At 41.3% G+C, this 13,360-nt stretch overlaps 1 long non-coding RNA gene across 1 annotated transcript in view; it reads left to right on the top strand.

Annotated features, from left to right (window-relative positions):
* LOC115947441 (uncharacterized) overlaps nucleotides 1–7,811 on the top strand; it is a 52,951-nt gene extending 45,140 nt beyond the window's left edge. The window contains exon 5 of the long non-coding RNA XR_004081365.2: nucleotides 7,718–7,811. This is a non-coding gene — a long non-coding RNA (uncharacterized lncRNA). The remainder of the gene's footprint in view (nucleotides 1–7,717) is intronic.
* Nucleotides 7,812–13,360: the final 5,549 nt, after the last annotated feature.

Genomic DNA, 13,360 nt, shown 5'->3' on the forward strand with positions numbered 1-13,360 from the left:
TGGCCATCTTCCTCAGTGACAAGACTGGTAACTGCAGTTTGGCTCTGAGAAGAAAACCACGTGCATAGACTCTATTTTGTGTACAGCTATAAAACTGTGTATTTTTGAGTGATTGTCCCATGACAATTCTTCATTAATAAAAAACTGCAGTGAGGAGATTCTCGCTGTGATGAGCCCTGCAGTGCTTCAGTAGTGCTTCTGCAGCTCATGACTGAAGGCAGTCGGAGGGAACCAAACGTTAGGCGTAGCAGCCTAATAATGTAGATTGTAAAACAGCACTGCCACTTTTTGTCTCCTGGTCCTTTTAGGCACTCTATTTCTTTCTCAAAGAATGATCCAAAAGGTTATCAGTGGGTGACTGCTCCTTCTAACCCAGGGTATCACAGTGATCCATTCCCACCTCCCCTAGGCAGTTTGCCAGGAAGCATACTGCTTTATGCCAGCTGAAGGCAAAAGCCAGAGATGTTTTCAAAACTAAATACAGGATCAGCACTCCCTGGGGCATGATGAAGCTGGCTTTCAGCCATGTATATCTAGGCTTTAAATGAGCTAAGATCTTGTGCACACACTTCTGAAAGGCTTAACCTCTCATTTTGTAATGGAGTATTTCTAAAACAGCCACATACTGTAGAAAACATAGCTCAACTTTCACCTCACAGACCTTGTAACCTAGTACGTGATATGAAAATGAGCAGATGCAAAACCAAATGTAGCATCCAGCTGAGCTTAAGAGTTGGGAGGAAGTATACAGGGAGTAACCACAACATAAGGACAAAGAATCACTGCCAGGTGCATGGGAAGGTGTCAGTAAGTCTTAAGCAGAAATTTGAAATTACTTTGTAGTTTTCCTTTAGAGGAAACTTTTCATTTGCAAGGAACGTGATAAAAGAGAAAGGAGCTGTATTGGAGTGCACCAGCAGCTAGAAAGCCATCTCTTCTTGGTCAGCTGCAAGCAAGTATTGACCAGCATGTGTTTTTAAGACAAGTGGGTAATAGCAAGATATAGAGCTAGTATGATGCATTAGAAGAAGAAAGATGTAGATGAGGGAATAGTGGTGGTAAGTCAGTAAGGTAATTTTTACTGCAATGTATTAAATGGCTTTGTAGGGAGGGAAAGTAGATTTGTTGAAACCAGGAAGAGGAAACTTCAGTTGTGGACATGTGAGACAATGAAAACCTGAACCAGAGCTTTACCAAAGAAAAAGGGGCTGAATTTTTAAGGCAGTATGCAGGAAGAATGAATATAATTTATGTTGAACAGGTTGGCTCTTGTAGGCTGTGTACATTGAAGAGAACACTGCTTTTTGCCATTCACAAGTTACTCCTCTAACAAAATCACTGAACATTTCCATGTCTGTTGTTATTTGGAAATGGTTGCAATTAAACTAACCTAATTATTTCAGTTCCCTCTGTTTTGTTTCCTCTTATTGTTGAAACTAGTTCCTCTGCCTGAATCTGCAAGCTTTTGCAACTTGTGTTTCACTCATTATTCCTGATGTAACCATTATGTATAAGTATACTGCCATAAAAGTAATCCCAGCCCACACAGTATTATTCTATAGTTCTGTCTTTGCTATATAAACTGAAATCCTGTGAGAAAGTTTTTGTTCAGGAACCTAAAACTTTAACACTACCCAAATTGTATTCCTTGATTTTTATCCTCCTGTTCATTTAACTAGTAAAAGCAAAAGCTCACACAACTGTTGGGCTTTTTAAATAAACCTTGATCTAGCTCCCACTCGTGTTTGCAGAAATACTTCCTTTCATATCAGTGATCTTGATCTGAGTAAATTTAAAGTCTAATACCATCCTTACTTCATGAATCCCAAGGACTAGCATAATATGAGTGAAGACCAATGCTTATTGGGAGCTGTAAGTAACACTCTTTAAAAATGAAATAAAAATAAAAGTCAGAATCTGTTATATTTCTACAGTTAATATTGAGGTCTGCTGGAAAAAAAAGGTATCTGAATTTGTAAGAAGTTGCTTAAACTCTCAACTATAGAACCCCTGTTTTACCATACAGTACAGATGTTTTCCAGGACAACAGATGTTACTGAGGATTTTCCAAGTGCAGTTTTTACAATCTCTATTTAGCATAAATTGTAGTCATGTTGGATTGGTCCTTATGGTATGTAGCCTACAATGGAAGAAATAACCCCTCTGGCTTGAAAGCACAAGGAGGTGACAGGGCATGACACACCAGAGGGAGACAGGTAGCCAGAAGAGCTGCGAGCACATGGAGCCAGTTGCCTCTCATGGAGGATATCAGTGCTGAGAGGAGTAGACACTCGAGCTGTGCTAGGGAAGAAAGGTATGATGCCTTTGGCTTTTGTTTGGTTTAGCACTTTGTTTCTCTACCAAGGTGAAAACAGAAGTACTTTGGGTCAGGAATGAACAAAAAGGAATATTTTGTATCGCTTTTCTTTCTGACGGGAAGTAAGTTCTTCAGGTGGTGCTGATGTTTTTGTTGGTGGAAATCCAGTGACTACAGGAAAAAGTACCTTTCCTCAGAGTAATCTGAAGGTACAAGATAGTACAAGATAGCCTCACTCATTGTTACAGGGTCTGAGACTGAGTATCCAAATTATGGTATTATGACACTATTCATAAAGCTGTTCAATAGGACAGACACAAGGGGCTGTGAAAGTGAAGGTAACATATAAGGGCATGCCTTCAAGCCATGGTCTAAAGTTTCTCTTTTGTCTTCACAAGACAATACAAGTCTGTGAAAGATAAATAAAGCTGAGGCTGTGATTCTGCAGTTGCTCTGTACTGACACGAGTACAGGCTGCTGACAAAGACACAGCTACACATTTTGCCAATGGCCTGCCCTTACATTTTGCTCAGATTAATCAGAGAGTGTTGAGCCCTCAGTTTATTTAAGCTTAGCTGCCAATAGAAAATAGTGTTCCTCTGGTTTGCACATAAATGGAAGCAAAAGCCACAAAAGTTATGTTTTATAATTCCCTAAGTAAATAGGTAAGATTTTTTTCTAGGTTTAATTTTTTAGGAGCACTAAGGTGTTTGAGGCAATCTCACCTTACCTTCTCACCCAATTTTAACATAAATTTGATAGTGAACATCAACCATCATAACAGCAAAAGAAAGGGAATTAAAAATTATACCAGCAGGTTCAATTAGCCATGGGAGTCTCTTGCTTTTCCTACACTATGCTTGCTGTGCCCACAAGGAGAACAGTTTGTCTGTCCCTTGAGAAGGTGTGTTGGAGCACACTGGGTGCCTGGATGTGGTGGTGGCACTGCCTGCCTCCCTCCCTCCATCCCTGCTGTGCTCTGGCAGTAGGATCCAGCTGTGTGGTGAGCTCCAGACTTTCTCCCTTTTTCAGTACTAATGCTCTGCCCGCAGGAAATAGGGATGAGGAACCTCAGCTCCATTCACTGCAGCTGATTCCCAAGATGCTGTCCTGTCACTGTGCTGATTCTAAAGGTCACATCTTCATGGGCACAGCATCACCAGCTCAGACAGATGCACAGACTTCAGGAGAGGTACAGAAATTAATTATTCTAGAATCAGCAGAAGAAAATAGCCAGAATCACTCCAGATTACTTGTATGTACTCCCCTGCACAAGTTTTTCATCCTTTTGTAGGGAATTCAGTAAATTTAAATCAAACTGAGGAAAGTATTTGTTCTCCTGAGCCCTGCATGCAGTTTCTTTCCCAAGATACAGCCTCTTTCCCCCGGACGGCCAGTTTCCTTCTAATCACATATGCACCCCACTCCTGCATTTTCTATTTTCTTGGTAGTGTCCAGTACTCTTTAACTGTATCCCCTTGACCAACTTTTTCAGCCAAATGCTGTAATGCCTCCAGCAGATGTGCAACTTTTAGGAATAGCCTCTCAACATGCAAACAGTGTAAAGGACAGATAAAGGTGAACACTCTATTGCTAACTATCCAAACCATACACAGTCCGTGACTGGCTGGCTGTTTTTTTTTTTCTTACCCCTCCTCCTGCCATTCCATTTGATGCATGTCTGTATTTAGAATCATAGAATCATAGAATAGTTAGGGTTGGGAAAGACTAAGATTATGTAGTTCCAACCCCCCTGCCATGGGCAGGGACACCTCCCACCCAAGGCTCCATCCAACATGGCCTTGAATACCGCCAGTGATGGAGCGTTCAGAACTTCCCTGGGCAACCTATTCCAGTGCCTCACCATCCTAACAGGAAAGAACTTCCTCCTTATATCCAGTTTAAACTTCCCCTGTTTTAACCCATTACCCCTTGTCCTGTCACTACAGTCCCTATTCATTAGAATAGTCCCTCACCAGCATCCCTATAGCCCCCCTTCAGATACTGGAAGGCTGCTATGAGGTCTCCACGCAGCCTTCTCTTCTCCAGGCTGAACAGCCCCAACTTTCTCAGCCTGTCTTCATACAGGAGGTGCTCCAGTCCCCTGATCATCCTCGTGGCCTCCTCTGCACTTGTTCCAACAGTTCCATGTCCTTTTTATGTTGAGGACACCAGAACTGCACACAATGCTCCAGGTGAGGTCTCACAAGAGCAGAGTAGAGGGGCAGGATCACCTCCTTCGACCTGCTGGTCACACTTCTTTTGATGCAGCCCAGGATACGGTTGCTTTCTGGGCTGTGAGTGCACACTGAAGCCGGCTCATGTTCGTTTTCTCATCGACCAACACCCCCAAGTCCTTCTCTGCAGGGCTGCTCTGAATCTCTGCCCAACCTGTAGCTGTGCCTGGGATTGCTCCGACCCAGGTGTAGGACCTTGCACTTGTCACGGTTAAACTTCATGAGGTTGCCATCAGCCCACCTCATAAGTGTGTCAAGGTCCCCCTGGATGGCATTCCTTCCCTCCAGCATATCAACAGAACCACACAGCTTGGTGTCATCAGCAGACTTGCTGAGGGCACACTCAATCCCACTGTCCATGTCACCAACAAAGATGTTAAACAAGACCGGTCCTAACACTGATCCCTGAGGGATACTACTCATTACTGGTCTCCAGCTGGACATTGAACCGTTGATCACAACTCTTTGAGTGCACCCATCCAGCCAGTTCTTTATTCACTGAGTGGTCCACCTATCAAATTGATGTCTCTCCAATTTAGAGACAAGGATGTCATGTGGGACAGTGTCAAACGCTTTGCACAAGTCCAGGTAGATGACATCAACTGCTCTACCCCGTCCATCAGTTCTGTAGCCCCATCACAGAAGGCCACCAAATTGGTCAGGCAGGATTTCCCCCTAGTGAATCTATGCTGGCTGTCACCAAGCACCTTGTTGTTTTTCATGTGCCCTAGCATGCCTTCCAGGAGAATCTGCTCCCAGATTTTGCCAGGCACAGAGGTGAGACTGACTGGTCTGTAATTCCCCGGGTCATCCATTTTCCTCTTCTTGAAAATGGGGGTTATATTTCCCTTTTTCCAGTCATTAGGAACTTCACTTGACTGCAAGGAGTTTTCAGATATAATGGACAGTGGTTTAGCAACTTCATTTGCAGATCCTTCAGGACCCGCAGATGGATTTCACCAGGTCCCATGGACTTGTGTACATTCAGGTTCTTATTTATCCATGTTAGATGCTTTTCTGTCCTGTCTGCCAAACACACTTGTACAGATGCATGTAAATGCATACAGAATGCAGCACAATCTCTGATGGAAGCCTGTGTACTAAGAGGATTTGTAAAAGCAATATGGGCAAAACAAAATTAAAACAAGCACAAGACTAGTTCTGAGTAAGAAGAGGAAAAAGTAAGAGCCAGGGGTGGGGGTGTTTATTTATCCAACACAAAACCTTCCTACTGCTTCTCTTTTCCTGACAGAAAGATAGAGCTTGATATAGAGGAACAGTATCATAAATGTAATGATACATTGCACCATAAATAGTTATCAGAAATAACATCATAATATTATAATAAATAAGAAATAATATATTATTTTATACTATATTAGTAATATAGTATAGTATTGTAATTAATAAATAATATCCTAATAAATAATCTCATAAATATAATGATATATTGCAATAAGTGGCACACCATAAAAGTAAGGTAAATGGGTCACCACAAAGGAGTCACTGGCTTTGAAGTCTGCAAATACAATATGTAGAAAAACCATAGGCACTGAGGTGTTCCCTGTTGTGGAGGCTGACTGTGAGTTTTCAAACAAAAGGGAATGCATCAATGTTTTGTCTCTTCAGCTTCACTTCATTACCTGCCGTGATTGTGCCTTTTCCACCTAGAAAGGAGGATAAAAAGGTTTTGTCCCCTTTTAAAATGTTCTTTTGTGGTGATGCCTGAAAAAGCACAGATAGCAGGCTGTGTACCAGGGTACTGCCTCCCTTCCTGATCTCTGCTGTCACTTGTTCTCAGCATCTGTTGATTTGTGTTTTATGAAAGGTGTGAAGCAGAGATTATCTGTGTACAAAACCCAGCAGAGTATGGCTTTGATCTGGGACCAGTTCTTATTATCAAGCTCATTAATAAGAACATGGAGTTCCTTGAGCACAGTTTTTTGTGGAATACTGTCTCCAGGGGGGAGTTTGCATTTAATTTCTGCAGTGTCTAAAGACGGCTGTTGCTCAGCTGGTGCACAGATAGCATTTCTCTTTTCTTCCTCACTACGTACTTTCATGAAATGTGCTGAAAGATAACATACAAGAAACCTTTTCATCTCTGTCAAGTTGAACTGCAGCTGTCCAGAAGTTCAGAATGATGAAGGTGGGAACTGAGAAATGCCAGAACAATGACTTATGTTCTACCTTCAGATCCACTAACCTAAAAAATGGGCTGCTTTTTTTCCCTGTTAAGGAAAAATTAAACTGGGATGATACCATAGCAAGCAGTGTGCAGAGCTAGTGTAAAACAGGCCACAGGGAAAAAGTAAGGCTGCCTTGCTAGGCTGTAGCTTTAATGCTGTCCTGGGGTCTGGGACTCTGGGGGTTTTGTTTTGTTTGGGGGGAGATAGCTCTGTAATCATGAATGTTTGGAAATCTTTTAGTCCTATGATATAGGCACCCCTTCAGCTCTCCTACACAGTATAATGCACTGCCAGCAAAGCATCTTTCTGATAAGACCAGGTAATACAGAAAAGCAAACATGCACATATGAATCCTACTCTTCTGTAAGAGTGTATTCAAGCCATTTTTCCTTTGCTTCTTCATGTTAAGTCAGATCCATGTTTCTAGAATTCTTGTGCTTCATATAAAATCTTAAAGTATTTAAAGCTAAATCTGTGATGAGGATACCCCAAGTCACTGTCCTCATGAAAACCTGCTTCTGTCCATAACAAGTCACTGCCTTCAAACTAAGCTTTCCTGGAAGAAAAATCTAGAGGAAGTAAAATGGGATCTCACTTTTTCCATTTTTTTCCCAGCTTCTCAGAAACAGTTCCATTAGGAGACAATCATTTTTCAATTTTAAACCTGGGGTTAGAGGATCTGAAGGATTTCCTTTACTTCGTGAGAATGTGATTCAGGTTCCTCATGCAGAGATGGGAGAGGAAGGTCTTGCTGTCTCCTGGCCTGCAGTGCTAATTGAACAAATACCAGGAGACAAGCCAGGTTTCTGGCTGGTTAACCAGCAACGGGATAAAAAAATCAAGAAAATAATAGTGGGAATTTTTTTATCTTTGTTAGATATACTTGGATTTGGTAGAGATTAAGTAGGAAACATCTGAGTATAATCTTTCCTTATGTGCACAGCAGCTGTTGATATTCACATTCTGTGCCCTAGGTGAGAGAAGATTTCCTCTTTGTCATCACTGCTGCAGTGCTTCTGTCGACAGAGTGGCCGCATCCCTTGTCCCTCTTACAGCAGCAAGCAGCACTGTAACGTAAGTATGTCCAAAATCATACTTTAATTTAATTACCTACAAAACTTATCCCACAAAAGAGGGGGAAAGAATTCACTATCACTTTCTTTAAATAGATCAAATTTCAGTAATCATTCTGAGAGTTTGTTTACTTTAGAGGAATGCAGGAAAGTCCTGGATAGGTCATTAAATCAGCTGTCCACTGGTAGAATGAGCTTGGTACTGCAGCAGAGATTTAATGCTCTAATTAAAACTCTCAATCAATGCGAATTTTCCACCATGAAAACAAAATTGTTGTTTGCCTCACAATTGTGACATCTTGGTTGGTCTCATACATCACAGACATGGGGAAATTAATTGTGGGGGATGGGGGGGAGGAGGGAAAGGAATTTAGAATGTGTTCCTTTATGCCATTGCTTTTGGGAAAGTGGGTGAAAAAAGAGCGAAGTCTTTTTAAAGGTCCCCAAAATTGTTTCCAATGTTTTTATATTGCATCCTGGTACCCGAATTGCCTCTCTCCCCCATCAGAAAAAAAATACATTTGTATTTATTTTCTTCCTTAAGAGATGCAATCCTGTAGGAGCTGCAAAGTGCCTAAAATCTCTACTCACACTACAAATACTTCCAGTTTTCTGGGTGTAGGGCTTTATACCACTGCCTGTATTTTCTCTGAGCAACCTATTCCAGGTTGGATTCTATTTCAAGAGCTCCTTCCATTTAAAAGCACTGTTGTTTTGTTCCTTTCTAAATATTTCTTGGAGGTCTTATTTCTAAATTCCGTAGGCAAATCTCTATTAAAGAAAAGGTAGATCCTATCAGTAACCAAAGTCACGGAAGCTGTATTCTCTGCTAAGTGGTACCTGGGTGTCTTACTATTTAATATAAAGGCAAGGAGGTAATACAGTCCCAAATCCTGTTGAGAAGAATGGCAGAACTGAAGAACAGAGAAGCCATTTGATGATTGTGTTTTCAGCTGCAATCTGCAGTCTGAAATTCATTGGTGCACATCTTCGTTTACAGGCACATAAAGAGACAGTGTGTGTGTGTGTATGTGTATATATATATACACACATATATGTATATATATTTGCGTGTATATATATAAAAATCAGTTTTTTAGGTACTGGGCTAGAGAGTAATTGGCACATGGTGACTTGGCAGTAATGAATGCTGAGCTTCAGTAAAGGAGCATGTAAGAAGTTATTTTCACTCCTTTGTGAGTAAAGCTCCCTTTCATAATTAACAGAGAGGGATTTTTGTAGAGGAAAGGAAACTGCCCAGGTTAGACTCCTCTTCTGAACTACCTTTCAAAGGAATCCTTTACTCACTATTGAGAGCCCAGACTCCTGATTTTGACATCAATCTCCAAAAGTGGAATACATCAGGATAAACATCTGTATAAACACGCACTTACATGTATGTCTGTGTGTGTTGAAATTAATTCTGAAAATAAACTCTCCTGAAGCAGATATTACCTTTTCTAAACCTTATTTCACACTTCACTGTTCACTTCACATGAAGTCACCTTTTCACATCTCCTATGTAGTTGTAATTCACAGAAGACTGTTACAGAACTAGGCTATGTGGACACAGCAGAAATGGACATGGTCTCGCTCTCACAGACTTAAGTGCACATCTAGTGACATCTCCACTTACATCAACCTAGTGAATGTGGATTTGCAGTTTAGTTTCTGGTGAGGGATTTTGGGCAAGTTTATGATTTGAGAATAAATTTGGTAATATTTGTAGTCTGAAATAATGTGATCTGTATTTGTAATTCTCAAATTAAATAGTAAATACCTTTGTTGTTAAATGTGGAAATATTAGACTGTTAATTTTCCCTGCATTTATATTTTTTTCCCCAGTATATGTTCTTTCTTTTTCATCCTATCCGTATTTTATGTTTGGAAGAAAATCTCCAGTTGCCACTGAATTGTCATGGAGCTCGTTACCTCTGAAGGGATGAGCAGTGGCATGGAATAATTAAACTTACTTTCTGCTGGCAAGTGAGAAATCTTTCCACCCTATTCCTTTTGATTTGACCTTTGACTAAATACATTTCTTTTTGCAGCATAGTTGGTATTTCATCCCCTGGCTGCAGTGGTTGCTTTATCATGGATGAGACAGTGATGTCTACAGCGTTGTTTTTCAAAACTATGTTTGCAAGAAAGAAAATGTGATCTTTTATATTGTTGGATGTAGACAAAATTTTGCCTGTGCAAATATTTGTTAGATAGCAATAAAATCTGATTTTTCTGCCTGTGTGAATTAACTTCCATAAAGGAATTTCATACGTTTTAATGCAGTTCTGTTGCCTTGTTTATACAATGTAGTGTTTAATCACATAAGAATCTAAATCAGAGCTTTCTGGCATAACCCACCATGTAAAGATGGCTCTTGGAAGGCTTCACAGAGACTCTGCAGTTAATTCATAGTGAAATAGAAGCATTATTCCTCTTCATTAGGAGTTTTTCCATAGTTACCAGTAAAAACCATCTGGAATATAAATAAGTGGGGGGAGGAGGGGAAGGGTGGGCAAAAAAACAAAGTGTAAAATACAAAATCTGCCTGTCAAAGTGAAATGTAGCCTAGTAACAGTATGGCATGAGATTGATTTAGTGATATCCAGTCATTGCCTGTGGGTAACCAGCGTTTTCTGACAGCAGTTTTTTCTTCTTATTTTTAGGTCATTTGAATGCTTAGGAATATTGGCACCCTATAGACCTAAACGTGTGAGAAACACTGTATGGGAACCAACAGCACATGCTTACTCACACCATCTGCATAACATTTTCCAGCTGGATTTGGTCAGAAAGAAAAACAAGGGGAATGTCATTCCTCAGCCTGCTGGAGGTTGATCTCTGGGGACCTCTGGTTCTTTTTTCCTGCTCTGTTTTTACAATTAATTTTATATCCATAAAAACAGTCTTAGTGTAGTATTTCTCCATCCATAAGCAAGAAGACTATGACTCTGACCCTACTTTCTTTGTCTTGTTTTTCAGTGGAGAAACTTGCCTGCCGGGGAAAACATGTGGGCTTGAGCCCCTCTGTAACAGAGAAAGGAGCATTAAACAACAGTCTCCCCAGTCCTGAGGGCATTAGCTCACCCAGCACAGATGGGAACACTGAACTGCTTGCAATTCTCCACCCCCAGCTGGAAAGGACTTGTTTACTGTGCAGTCTGTGAAAGAAAGATGCTGGCATCTTTCACCTGTAGAGACTGAACAGAAATATGTCCCTAAAAATCCCTGAGGAAAACCTTCTTGGTGCCAACTTTGCCTTCTGATGTCTGTAGGCATCTTCTTGGGGAGCATGGGGTACCATGCAGATCCTGCTTAGACCTACCAACTTCAGCTGGGGTTGCCTCCCCACATGCCCCAGTGGCAGCTTGCACAAAACACGCATCCTGGGCTTTATTTCCAGTATCACTGACAAGAATTCACTCACCATTGATGGGTCATCTCCCTGTCAGGTGGGACTGTGAAGGCTGTGGAACCACGTGTTTCAAGGGAGGTCTCTGGTCCATTCAGAACTGCTTCTGAAGCACAGCCCAAATAGAACTTTGGGGGCCATCTCTGGCTTCAGGTGGTGGAAGCAGGTATCAGTGTGCTGTGTAGAGCAGATGAGCTGCTCTGCACTCCACCCCTGCTCATTCCAAGTGTGAACAGCAAACTCCATCGTCAGCAGTTGTAGCAATTTTTCTTTGCCTTTCTGCTCTGTTGGCTTCACTGAGCACCATGCAGCTGAAAATTTACAAGGCTGACAGGGTCTAGCTTTCACCTGCTGTGAAATCTCTGTTAGACCACAATGATAAATGAGGAATTTTATTGGGGAAGTTAACTTCTGCAGCTAGACTTCATTACCAATTTCTTTCTTCATTACCGCATGCCAGGACAAATGCCCCCCTGCTCATGTCCTCAAACTTTTGGAAGCACCTAGAGAAAGCCTATGCACAGCTTCAGTGTATGCCTGTGTCGTGGTTTAAAACCAAGTCCACACAGCTCGTTACTCACTCCCCCCCCCTTCCTCCCCCAACTACCGGAGAGTTAGGAAGGAGAATCCAAAGAATGTGGCCCCCACGGGTTGAGATAAGCACAGTTTAATAGCTAAGGTATAACACAAATCATTCCTGCTACTACTACTACAAATAATAATGATAAAGCCAATAACAAGTGAAGAGAATACAATACCTCACCAGCCAGCGACCCATAATTCACCCCACCTTGCCTGACCGAGCACCAACCGATGCCTCCTCCATCCCCCAGAGCTCCAGCCCTTCCGGGTAACTCCTGGTTACATCCTGGGCATGACGTGCTATGGTATGGAATACCTCATTGGCTAGCCTGGGTCAGGTGTCCTGTCTCTCCTTCCTTCTGGCCTCCCCTCCTCCCTGGCAGAGCATGAGCTCAGAAAAGGCCTTGGACAAAACCAAACATTTGAGCAGTAACTCAAAACATACTTGGTATCAGCAACCGTTCCCAGACTGAAAGTCAAAACACAGCACTGCACCAGCTACCAAGAAGGAGAAAAAATGACTGCTACTGCTGAACCCAGACAGCCTGAGAACAGAAAGAAAAGAATCAAGGACAGAGCTATGAAAGTTCTACCCCAACAAAATATGGTGTCATATCCTTGGACTTACTCAATCAAAGGCTGGGAGTGTTTTTTTTAGAAAAACTTTTTCAGTATGCTTAAAATAAACCTTAAATAAGCTTAAGATTTCAACCTTAAATAGTCCTTAAGATTTCCGTGCACATTTTCCTACAGCACTGCACGGCTTTTGTCATTTTTCTAAGGAACAAGCTAAAGCATAAGGTCATTGAGAATATTTTACGGTCATTGCTGTAATACTGTTCACAAAGGCAAAAAGGCAGCTTGAAAACCGAAGCGGGTTAGGGCATTTCATTGGTTGATTCATGTAGAGATTTCCTTGTATTTAAATTATTCCAGCTAGCATACAACTTATTGCTTACAAAATAAATCCCAATTGACTTCTAAAGTGCTATTGGCATGGGGCATAGTTATTATTCCATGCTCTTGGCTCAAAGATAATTTTTGCATCATGAGGGAATTCATATGTAACATTCTTTTCTTACTCTTGACCTTCCAAAAAACAGCACTGAAAGATGACAAATGACAAACCCAGTATCTCCCAGATGTCAAAGATTATTCCTTAAAATCAGAGCCAAAGCTTTCTTTCAGTAAACAAGACAGTGATAATCAGAAAAGCAGAATTTTGAAGAGTTTTAATACGGCTCATACTGCCCCAAATGCTGCTTTTTTGTTTATTTCCCCCAGTCTTTGTGCTACTGACTGGTTTGGAATTGGGGTTTCTGAATAGTTCAAACATAAAAGGAAACAACAAATGCTGCTAACTGTAGAGAGGTTTGCAAATCAACGTGTCAGGATGGACCACAAGAGCCTCTTAACTAAAGAAACCATGGACATTTAAACATCCACTAAGTATGCAGACAAGTCCTTTCCAACCCTAACTATTCTATGATTCTATGACATACCACATCAGTGGCCTGTTTGAGCTGCTGCTAAACTTCAAGACTCACTAG

The sequence above is a fragment of the Melopsittacus undulatus genome, chromosome 7, assembly GCF_012275295.1.
Source record: "Melopsittacus undulatus isolate bMelUnd1 chromosome 7, bMelUnd1.mat.Z, whole genome shotgun sequence".
Classification (NCBI taxonomy): domain Eukaryota; kingdom Metazoa; phylum Chordata; class Aves; order Psittaciformes; family Psittaculidae; genus Melopsittacus; species Melopsittacus undulatus.